Source organism: Spermophilus citellus, assembly GCF_964194105.1.
Source record: "Spermophilus citellus genome assembly, chromosome: X".
Taxonomy (NCBI): Eukaryota; Metazoa; Chordata; class Mammalia; order Rodentia; family Sciuridae; genus Spermophilus; species Spermophilus citellus.
In genome coordinates this window covers 64,290,824-64,305,012 of record NC_138190.1, presented here as the reverse complement: position 1 = coordinate 64,305,012, position 14,189 = coordinate 64,290,824, and positions in this window count along the sequence as shown.

The window sequence follows — 14,189 nt, the reverse complement described above, 5'->3', positions numbered from 1 at the left end:
ACTAAACTTAACTCTAACCCTAATCCTATCACTAACACTAACTCTAAACCTATTCCTTATTCTAAATCTAACCCTAACACAAACCCTAACTCTAATCACTAATACGAACCCTAAGCCTAACACTAACTCTAACCTAAAAACTAACCCTAATCCCAGAACTAACCCTAACCTTAACTCTAACCGTTATCCCAAATCTAACACTAACCCTAACACTAACCCTAATCCTAACCCTTACTCTAACACTAAACCTAATCCTAACCCTCAACCTAACACAAATCCTAACCCTAACTCTAACACTAACTCTCACACTAACCATTTACCCTAGAACTAAACCTAAACCTAACCCTAACCCTAACTCAAACACTATTCTAAACCTAACTCTAACCTTAAACCTAAACTTAATGCTAACCCTAAACCTAACACTAACTCTAACACTAATCCTAACCCTAACCCTGACACAAACCCTAACCATATCCCTTACTCTAACCCTAATCCTAACCCTTACACTAACCCTATCCCTAACCTAACCCTAACACTAATTCTAAGCATAAATCTAACCCTAACCGTAACACTAACCCTAACACTAACCCTAACCATAAAATTTACACTAACCCTAAACCTAACCCTAACCATAACCCTAATACTAACTCTAATCCTAACCCTAAATTTTAATCCTAACACAAACCATAACCCTAAGCCTAAACCTAACAAAAACACTAACCCTACCACTAACACTAACCCTAAAACTAACACTAACACTATACTTAGTTCTAAAACTCACCCTAAACCTAACCCTAACCCTAACATCCTAACACAAACCCTTACCCTAACCCTAAACCTAACCTAAACCTAACCCTAAGCCTAACTCTAACCCTAACACTAACCTTAACCCTAACTCAAATTCTAACCTTAAAACACTAACTCTAACCATTACGGTAACCCTAAGCCTAACCCCCAAAATAACCCTAGCCATAACCATAACCCTAAGACTAACCCTAAACCTAACACTAAACCTATCACTAATCCTAAACCTAACCCTAAACCTAACACTAACCCTAACACTAAACCTAAAACTAACCCTAACACTAACCCTAACCCTAATCCTAACTGTAACTGCAACACTAATCCTAAACCTAAAACAAACCGTAACCCAAATCATAACCCTAAATGTAACCTAACCCTAACCCTAACCCGAGTCCTAAATGTAGCCATAACCCTAACCCTAACAAAACCCTAACCCTAACAAAATTCCTAACCCTAACCCTAATACTAACACTAACAATAACCCCAACCCTAATGCTAACCCTAACCATAACCCTAACCCTAACTCTAATTCTAATGCTAACCCTAACACTAACCCTAATGCAAAACTTAACACTAACACTAACCTCAAACCTAACCCTAATCCTTATCGTAACCATAACACTAACACTAACCCTAACCCTAACATACACTAACCCTAATCCTAACATTAACCCTAACCCTAACCCTAACCCTAACCCTAACCCTAACCCTAACATTAATACCAACCCTAACCCTAATCGGAATCCTAACACTAACCTTAAAAATACCCCTAATCCTAACATTATCCCTAACTCTAACTCTAACACTAATACTAACACTTACCTTATCCCTAAATCTAACACTAACACTAAACCTAACCCTAACCCTAACAGTAACACCAACCCTAACCCTAATCGTAATCCTAACACTAACCTTAAAAATATCCCTAACCCTAATATTATCCCTAACTCTAACTCTAACACTAACACTAACCATAATCCTAAAAACTAACACTAACCCTAACCTAACCCTAATCTGAACCCTAAACATAACACTAACCATAACCCTAATCCTAACACTAACTCTAAACCTATCAATAACCCTAACACTATCGTTAACTCTAACCCTCACCCTAACACTAACACCAAACCTAAACCTAACCCTAACCCTAACACTCACGCCAAACCTAACCCAAAATTGAACCCTAACCCTAACCCTAACACTTACCCTAACTGTAGACATAATCCTAACCCTAACCCTAACATTAATCCTAAACTTATCCCTAATCCTAACCCTAACACTAACCATAACCATAAACCTAATCCTAACACTACCCCTAAAACTAACTCTAACGCAAAGTATAACACTAACACTAACCCTAACTCAAAACCTAATACTAACTGTAACCCTAGCCCTAACCTTAACCCAAACCCTAACTCAAACCCTAACTCTAACCCTAACAATAACCCTAACCCTATCCCACACTCTAACACTACACCTAACCCAAATCCTAACACTAAACCTAATCCTAACCCTAACCGTAACCATAACACTAATGCTAACCCTAACACTAACCCTAACCCTAACACTAAACCTAACACTAACACTAACCCTCACTCTAACCATAGCAGAAAACCTAACACTAACCCTAACGCTAACCATAACACTAACCCTAACACTAACCCTTACGCAAACCCTAACACTAACACTAATCCTAGCACTAACTCTAATCCTAAAGGTAATCCTAAAACTAACCCTAACGCTAACCCTAACCCTAATACAAACTTTAACCCAAACCCTAACACTAACCCTAACCCTAAACCTAACCCCAACACTAACACTAACACTAACCCTAATCCTAACTGTAACCCTAAACCTAAAAATAACCCTAACCCTAACACAAATCCTAACACTAATCCTAATCCTAACACTAACCTTAACCCAAATCCTAACACTAACTCTAACCCTAACCCTAACCCTAAACCTAAACCTAACACTAAACCTAACCCTAATTTTTAACCTAACCCTAAATCTTACCCTAACCTGAACACTAACACTAACCCTAACCATAACACTAACCCTAACACTGAACCTAAACCTAACCATAACCCAAACCCTAACACTAAACCTAATCCTAATACGATCACTAAAACTAACCCTAAACCTAACCATAATGCTAACCTTAACACTAAACCTAAACCTAATCCTAACAGTATCACTAAAACTAACCCTAATCCTAACCATAATGCTAACCCTAACACTAAACCTAAACCTAATCCTAAAGCTAACCCTAAAACTAACCCTATCCCTAAACCTAACCCTAAACATAACATTAAACCTCACCCTAACCCTAACCCAGCACTAACTGTAAACCTATCCCTAACCCTAGCACTATTGCTAAAAATAACCCTAACCCTAACACTAACACTAACCCTAATCCTAACCCTAACACTAAGCCTAAATCCAATCCTAACCCTAACCCTAACCTTAAGACAAACCCTAACCATAACACTAACACCCTAACTCATCCCAAACACTAACCCTAACAATAACCCTAACACTAACCCTAACGCAAACCTAACACTAACACTAACCCTAACCCTAACCCTAATCCTACCGCTAAACCTAACCTAACACTTACTGTAACCCTAAACCTAACCATAAACCTAACACTAACACTAACCCTAACCCTAACCCTAATCCTACAGCTAAACCTAACCTAACACTTACTGTAACCCTAAACCTAACCATAAACCTAACCCTAACACTAACCCTAAACCTAACCATAACCCGAACCCTAACACTAACCCTAAACCTAACCATAACCTGAACCCTAACACTAACCCTAAACCTAACCCTAATCTTAACACAACCCTAACACTAACCGTAAACCTAAGGCTAACCCTAACCCTAATCCTAAACCTAACCCTAATGCTAACCCTAACATTAAACCTAAACCAAACCCAACCCTAACACTAACCCAAACCCTAACACCAACCCTAACCATAACCTTAACACTAACACTAACATTAACCCTAACCCTAATGCTAATCCTAACCATAATCCCAATCCTAATTTAACACTAACCCTAACACAAACTCTAAACCTAACCATAACACTAAACCTAACTTTAACCATGCCCTAACCCTAACCCTAACACTAACCATAAACCAAAGACAAACCCTAACCCAAACCATAATTCTAAACTTACCTAATTGTAACACTAACCGTTAACTAACCCTAAACATAACCCTAACCTTAACACTAACCCTAATCCTAACCCTAACCCTAACACTAACCCTAACTCCAAACCTAAGCCTATCACTGACCCTAAGCTTAAATGTAACCCTAACCCTAACCCTAACCCTAAACCTAAACCTAACACTAACAGTAACCCTAACTGTAACCCTAACACTTATCCTAACCCTAACCTAATCCTAATTCCAAACCTAATCCTATCCACAACTCTAACCATAACCCTAAACCTAACATTAACAGAACCCCTAACCCTAACCCTAACCTTAACACTTACCCTAAATCTAACCATATCCCTAAACCTAAACCTAACTCTTAAACCAACCCTAACACTTACACTAACCGTAATCCTAAACCTTACCCTAACACTAACCCTAACCCTAAACTTACGTCTAAATCTAACCCTAACACTAACACTAAACCTAACTCTTAAACTATCCCTAACACTTAACATAACCCAAATCCTAACCCTTATCATTACACTAACCATAACCGTAACCCTAACTCCAACACTAACCCTAAGCCTAACCCTATCCCTCTTTGTTACACTAAACCTAAACCTAACACTAACACTAACACTTACCCTAAACCCTTTTCTGAACCTAACACTAACCCTAACCCTAACCCTAAGATGAACCGGAATCCTAACCCTAACACAAACCCTATATGTAACCCTAACCCTAATCTTAACCCAATCAATAACACTAATCGTAGCCCTAACACTAACCCTAACAGTAAAACTAACCCTAACACTAACCCTAACCCTAACACTAACCCTAATGCAAACCCTAACACTAACACTAATCCTAAAACTAACCCTAATCCTAACTGTAACCCTAACACTAACACTAACCCTAACCTTAACCCTAACACAAACCTTAACCCTAAACCTAACACTAAACCAAACCCTAACCCTAACACTAATACTAACCCTAACCCTAATCCTAAATGTAACACTAACCCTAACACTAACCCTAAACCTACCACTAACCTTATCACTAACCCTAACCCTAACTTTAACCCAAAGCCTAACCCTAACACTAACCCTAACCCTACACCTAACAGTAAACCTAACCCTAATCCTTACCTAACCCTAAACCTTACCCTAACTCGAACAATAAACCTAAACCTAAACCTAACAATAAACCTAATGCTAACACCAAACCTAACCCTAATCATAAACCTAACACTAACACTAACTCTAACCTTAACACTAAACCTAAAACTAAACCTAACCCTAAGCCTAATGCTAACCCTAACTCTAACCCTAAACCTAACCCTAATGCTAACCCTAACACTAACCCTATTCTTAAAGCTAACCCTAAATATAACACTAACTCTAAACCTAACCCATTTTAAACCTAACCATAAACCTAACTCAACCCTAACCTAACCCTAAAACTTACCCTAACACTAATCCTAACACAAACCCTAACATTAACACTAACCCTAACCCTAACACTAATCCTACCCTTAAACCTAACCTAACACTAACCCTAACCCTAACACAAACCCTAACACCAACAGTAAACTTAACCCTAAACCTAACCCAAAATCTAACGCTAATACTATCTGTAACCCTAACACTAACCCTAACCCTAACCTTAACGTAAATCCTAAACCTAACCCTAACACTAACACTAAACCTAACACTAACCCCAACCCTAAATCCAACCCTAACTTTAAAACTAACCCTAATCTTAACCCTAATCCCAACACTAATCCTAACCCTAACCCTAACCCTTAGGCTAACACTAAACATAATCCTAAAACTAACACTAACACTATCCCTAACCCTAACCCTAACCCTAACCATAACACTAACCATAACCCTAACCCTAACACTAACTCTAAACCTATCACTAATCCTAACACTATACTTAACCTTATTCCTAACACTAATCCAAACACTAACACCAAACCTAAACCAAACCCTAACCCTAATACTCACACTAAACCTAACCCTAACATGAACCATAACCCTAACTCTAACACTAACCCTAACTGTAAACATAACCCTAACCCTAACCCTAACACTAACCCTAAACTTATCCCTAACACCAACCCTAAAACTAATTGTAACCATAAACCTAACCCTAACACTAACCCTAACACTAACTCTAATGCAAAGTTTAACACTAACACTAACCCTAACCCAAAGCCTAAACTTATCCATAACCCTAGCCCTAACCCTAAACCAAACCGTAACCCTACCTGAAACCCTAAATCTAACCCTAACAGTAGTACTAACCCTAATCCGTACCCTAACACTAAACATAACCCTAACCCAAATACTAACCTAACCCTAACCATAACCATAACACTAACCCTAAATCTAACCCTAACCCTAACAGTAACCCTAAACGTATTCCCATACCTAACACTATACATAATCCTAACCCTAACCCTAACATTAACCCTAACCATAACCCTAACCTTAACATAAACCCTAATGCTAACACTAACCCTAACTGTGTCCCTAAAACTAAACCTAACAAAAACCTAATATTAACCTTTAACCTAACCCTAAAACGTACCCTAACCCGAACCCTAACCCTAACTCTAACCTTAACCATAACACTAACCTTAAGACAAAACCTAACCCTAACCATAATACTCAATGTAACACTAACCCTAACCCTATCACTAACCCTAATCCTGACTCTAATGCTAAACCTAACTCTAACCCTAAACCTAACCCTAACGCTAACCCTATCACTAACCCTAACCCGAACCCTAGCTCTGCACATAGCACTAACCCTAACCAAACCCTAACCCTAACACTAAACCTCTCCCTCACCCTAACACTCTTGCTAAACCTAAACCTAACCCTAACTCTAACACTAACATTAACGCTAACCATAACCCTAACATGAACCCTAACCCTAACACTAAAACTAACCCTAACCCTATTATTAATCCTAAACGTAATGCTATCCCTAACATTAACCCTAACATAAACCCTAACCCTAACCCTAACCCTAACCCTAACCCTAACGCACACCTTAAAACTAACACTAACCCTGACCTTAATCCTAATCCTACCCATAAACCTAATCTAACACTTACCGTAAACCTAAACCTAACACAAACCCTAACTCTAACCCTATTCTAACCCTAACCCTAACCCTAACCATAACCATAACACTAACCCTAAATCTAACCCTAACCCTAACACTAACCCTAAACCTATTCCTAAACCTAAAACTATACCTAACACTAACCTTAATCCTAATCCTAACAATAACCCTAACCATAACCCTAACCTTAACCCAAACCCTAATGCTGACATTAACCCTAAACCTGTCCCTAAAACTAAACCTAAAAAAAACTAACACTATCTTTTAACCTAACCCTAAAACATACCCTAACCCGAACACTAACCCTAACTCTAAACATAACACTAACCTTAAGACAAAACCTAACCCTAACCATAACCCTAAATGTAACACTAACCCTAACCCTATCACTAACCATAAAACTAACCCTAATCCTAACCCTAATGCTAAACCTAACTCTAACCCTAAACTTAACCGTAATGCTAATGCTAAACCTAATCTAACACTTACCCTAAACCTAACACAAACCCTATCACTAACCTTAACCTAACACAAAACCTATCACTAACCATAACCCTAACATGAACCATAACCCTAACCCTAACACTAAAACTGACACTAACCCTAACCCTTTCACTAATCCTAAACCTAATGCTAACTGTAACACAAACCCTAACCCTAATACTAACCCTAACTCTAACCATAACCCTAACACAAACCCTAACTAAACTTAACACGAACCCTAGCTCTACACATAACACTAACCCTAACACTAACACTAAACCTCTCCCTAACTCTAACACTATTGCTAAACCTAACACTAACCCTACCTCTAACACTAACACTAACTTTAACCATAACCCTAACATGAACCCTAACCCTAACCCTAACATAAAACTAACCCTAACCCTATCACTAATCCTAAACCTAATGCTAACCCTAACACTAAACCTAACACAAACCCTAACCCTAATACTAACCCTAACCCTAACCCTAATGCAAACCCTAACACTAACGCTAATCCTAACCTTAACCATTATCCTACCCATAAACCTAACCTAACACTTACCCTAAACCTAAACATAACACAAAGCCTAACCCTAACACTAACCCTAACCCTAAAACTAACCCTAACATTAATCCTAACCCTAACCCTAACCTAACCCTAAACCTTAACCTAACCCTAAACCTTACCCTAACCCGAACACTAACCCTAACTCTAACCTTAACAATAACACTAACCCTAAGAGAAAACCTAACCCTAACCATAACCCTAAATGTAACACTAACACTAACCCTATCACTAACACTAAAACTAATCCTAATTCTAACCCTATTGCTAACAATAACTCTAACCCTAAACCTAACACAAAACCTAAGTCTTTTCCTAACCTTAACCCTAACACAAACAGTAATCCTAAACCTAACACTAAACCTAACTCTTACCCTAACCCTAACTCTAACACTAAACCTAACCCTATCCCTTATCCTAATACTTACCCTAACACTAAACCTAACCTTAACCATAACCCTAACCGTAATACTAACCCTAACCCTAATGCTAACCCTTGCATTAACCCTAAACCTAACCCTAAACCTAACGCTAACCCTAACAATAACACTAAACCTAACCCTAATGCTAACCCTAACACTAAAACTAACCCTAACAGAACCCTAACCCTAACCCTAACCCTAACTTAAACCCTAACCCTATCCATAACCATAAACTTTATTCTAACGCTAACCCTAACCGTAACCCTAATGGGAATCCTAACCATAATTCCAACCTTAACTCTAACACAAACCCTAATCCTAACCATAACACTAAACTTAACCCTAACCTTAACCGTAACCCTTACATTAACACTAACTCAAACCCTAACACAAACACTAACCCTAAAACTCACCCTCACCCTAACACTAATTCTAACCCTAACCTTAACCTAACCCTAACACTAACCATAATCCTATCCCTAACAATAATTTTAACCATAAACCTAACCTTGCATAACCCTAACCCTAACTCTAACATAATACCTAACCCTAACCCTAAACATAACCCTAACACTAACCCTAACCCTAACCCCAACACTAACTCTATCCCTAACATTAACACTAAACCTAACTGTAACTCTAACCCTAACACTAACCCTAATCCTAACCCCCTAACACTAACCCTAACCCTAACCCTCATTCTAACAGTAAAACTAATACTAACCCTCACCCAAACCTAACACTAAACCTAAACCCAGCCCTAATCCTATCACTAATTCTAACCATAACCATAACCCTAAACGTAACACAAACTCAAACTCAAACCCTAACACTCAACATAATACTAACCTTAACCCTAACTCTAACCCTAAATCTAAAATTAACCCTAATCTTAACCCTAACCCTAAAACTAACCCTAACCCTAATTCTTAGCCTTACACTAACTAACCCTAACCCTAAAACTAACACAAGTCCTAAACCTAACCCTAACCCTAACCATAACACTAACCATAACCCTAACCCTAACACTACCTCTAAACCTATCCCTAACCCTAACACTATACTTAACCCTAAACCTAACCCTGACCCAAACACTAACACTAAACCTAACCCTATCCCTAACCCTAACACTCATGCTAAACCTAATTCTAATCCTAACACTAACACTAACCCTAAATTTATCCCTAACCCTAACCCTAACACTAACCCTAACCCTCAACCTAACCCTAACCCTAACACTAACCCTAACACTAACTCTAATGCAAAATTAAACACTAACATTAACCCTAAATCTAACACTAATCCTAACCGTAACCCTAGTGCTAACATTAACCCTAACCCTAACCCTAACCTAAACCCTAACCCTAACCGTAACCCTAACCCAAACTGTAACCGTAACCCTAACACTAACCCTATCCTTAACCCTAACCCTAACCCTTACCCTAACACTAACCCTAACCCTAACACTCACCCTAACCCTAACCCTAACGCTAACCCTAACCGTAACACTAATCTAAACCTAACCCTAACCCTAACACTAACCCTAAACCTATTCTTAAAACTAACAGTATCCCTTACCCTAACTCTAACAGTAACACTAACCCTAAACTTAACCCTAATTTTAACACTAACCCTAACCCTAACACTAAGACGAACCTTAACCCTAAACCTAACACAAACCCTAACCTAACTCTAACCTAACACTAACACTAACTGTAACTCTAACCGTAACCCTAACACTAACACTAATTTTAACACTAACCCTAAACCTAATGGTAAACCTAAAACTAACCCTAACTCTAAGCCTAACACAAACCCTAACCCAAACCCTAACACAAAACCTAACCCTAAACCTAACCCTAACATTAACCCTAACACTAATGTAACACTAACACTAACTCTAACCCTCACCCTAACTCTAACCCTCACCCTAAAGCAAAACCTAACACTAACCCTAACCATAACCCTAACATGAACCCTTACTCTAATCCTAACCCAAACACAACCCTAACACTAACCCTCTCCGTAACACTTAACCTAACCATAACCCTAACACTAAACCTAAACCAAACACTAACCTTAACCTAACCCCAACCCTAACCACAACCACAACCCTAATCCTAACCCTAAAGCTAACCCTCACCCTGAAACTAACCCTAAGCCTCACCAGAACCCTTACCCTAAACCTAACACTAACCCTAACCCTAACACTAAACCTAACCCTAAACCTTATACTAAATGTAACACTAAATCTAACCCTAATCCTAAACCTAACCCTAACACTAACCCTAACCCTAACACTAAATATAACTCAAACCCAAACAACCTTAACCCTAACCCTAACCCTAATCCTAACCGTAACACTAACCCTAACCCTAATCCTAACACTAACCCTAACCCTAACCCTAACAATAAATATAACTCTAACCTTAAACCTAACCCTAACACTAACTCTAAACCTAAACCTAACAAAAACCCTAACCTTAGTCCTAAAATGAACCATAAATCTAACCTTAAACATAATTTAACCTAAACCCTAACCCTAACCATAACACTAATCTTAACCCTAACCCTTAACCTAACCCTAACACTAACTATAAACCTAACCCTTAACCTAACCCTAACACTAACTATAAACCTAACCCTAACCCTAACCTAACCCTAACCCTAATTCTAACCCTAACCCTAACCCTAACCCTAAAACTAACCCTAACCCTAACACTAAATATAAGTCTAACTTTAAACCTAACCCTAACCCTAAACCTAACACGAACCCTAATTTTAATCCTAACATGAACCATAAATCTAACCCTAAACCTAATTTAACCCAAACCCTAACCCTAACCCTAACACTAATCTTAACCCTAACCCTAACACTTACCCTAACCCTAATACTAACCCTAATCCTAATGCTAACCTAAACCTAACCATAAACCTAACTCTAACCCTAATCCTAACCCTATCATAACCCTAACCTTAACCCTAACTGTAACCCCAACAGAAACCCTAACCCTAAAGCTAACACTAACGTAAACACTAACCCTAACACTAACCCTAACCCTAACCCTAAAACTAATACTAACTCTAACCTTAATGCTAACCCTAAACCAAAATTTTACCTTAGCCCTAACCATAACCCTAATTTTAATTCTAACATGAACCACAAATCTAACCCTAAACCTAATTTAACCCAAACCCTAACCCTAACCCTAACACTAATCTTAACCCTAACCCTAACATTTACCCTAACCCTAAAACTAACCCTAATTTTAACCCTAACCTAAACCTAACCCTAAACCTAACTCTAACCCTAACCCTAACCTTTATCATAACCCTAACCTTAACCCTAACTGTAACCCCAACAGAAACCCTAACCCTAAAGCTAACACTAACGTAAACCCTAACCCTAACACTAACCCTAACCTTAGCCCTAAAACTAATATTAACTCTAACCTTAACCCTAACCCTAAACCAAAATTTTACCTTAGCCCTAATACTAACTCTAACTAATACTAAAATTAATACTAACTCTAACTTTAAAACTAATCCTAAACCAAAATTTTACCTTAGCCCTAACCCTAACCCTAACCATAACCCTAACAGTAATCATAAACCTAATCCTAACACAAACCATAAACCTAACCCTAACTCTAAATCTAACAGCAACCTTAACCCTAACCCTATCTTGAACCCTAACTCAACTAACCCTAACCCTAATCCTAACCTTAAACCTAACCATAACCTGAACCTTAAACATAATCCTAGTCGTTACCCTAAGACAAATCCTAACCCTAACCCTAACACTAACCCTAACCCTAACCCTAACCCTACATTAACACTAATTTTAACCATAACCCTAACCCTAACCCTATACCTTACTCAATTCCTTACCCTAAACCTTACCTTAACACTTACCCTAACACTAACCCTAACCCTAACCCTAAACCTAATCCTCACCATAATACTAACCCTAACCCTAACCCTAATCCTAACCCTATTCATAACGTATCACTAATACTAATCCTAACTCTATCCCTAAACCTAAACCCAACCCTGACCCTAACCCTAACAATAACCCTAACCTTAACCTAACCCTAACCCTGAACCTAACCCTAACACTAACCTTAGCCCCATCCCTAACAGTAACACTAAACCTAACCCTAACACAAACCCTAAGACTAACCCTAACATAAACCCTAACTGTAACAGTAATTTTAACTCAAACACTAACCCTAATTTTAAACCTAAACCTAATCCTAATCCTAATCCTAACAATACCCTAAACCTAACTCTAGCCCTAATCCTAACACTTACTCTAACCCTAACTCTAATCCTAACCTAACACTATCCCTAAGCCTCACCATAACCCTAACCCTAACTGTAACACTAACCCCAAATCTAACCCTACACTAACCCTAAAACTAAGTCTAACACTAACCCAAAAACTAATCCTAAACTTAACCATAACCCTAAACGTAACACTAACCCTAACCCTAACCCTAACCCTAAACTTAACCCTAACACTAACCCTAACCCTAACCCTAACACTAACCCTAAAACTAACCATAACCCTAACACTAAACCTAAACCTTACTTTAACCCTAATGCTAACACTAACTGTAACGCTAACCCTAACCCTCACTCTAATTCTATCCCTAAACCTAACATTTTGCTAACCGTAACCCTAACCATAAACCTAACACAAACCCTATAGCAAATCATAATCCTAACCATATCCTAACACTAACCCCAACCCTTATCTTACCATAACCCTAACCCTAACATGAACACTAACCCTAACACTAACACTAACCCTAATCTAACACTAATGCTAACCAAACACTAACCCTAACCCCAACACTAACCCTGTCACTAACTCTAACCCTAACCCTAACCCTAACTCTAACAGTAACACTAACCCTAACTCTCACACTATACCTAACCTACCAGTAACCATAAAACTAACCTTAACCCCAAACCTACGCCTCACCCTAACCCTCTTCCTAACCATAACCCTAACTGTAACACTAACCCTAACTCTAACCCTAACAGTAACCCTAAACCTAAGTATAACACTAATCCAAGCACTAATCCTAAACCTAAACATAACCCTAAACGTAACAATAATCCTAACCCTTACCCTAACACTACACCTATCTTTTAACCCTAACCCTTACAGAAAACCTAAACCTAAACCTTACCCTAACACAAACCATAATTCTTACCCTAACACTAACCTAAAACTAACCATAACCTTAACCTTATCACTAATTCTAAAACTAACCCTAACCCTAACCTGAACCCTACTCCTAACCCCAAAATTAACCTTAACCCTAACCCTAACCCTAACATTAACCAAATTCCAACCCTACCATAACACTAATTCTAGCCCTAACCCTAACCCTATAAGTAACCCTAAAGTTATTTCTAACTCTAACACTATCCCTAATTTTAACCCTAACACTAACACTAACACATACTCTAAACCTAACCCTAATTCTAACCCTAACAAAAACCCTAGCCCTAACCCTAACACTAACCGTAACCCTAACACTAACCCTATCCTACACATAACCCTAAAACTAACTCTAAACCTAA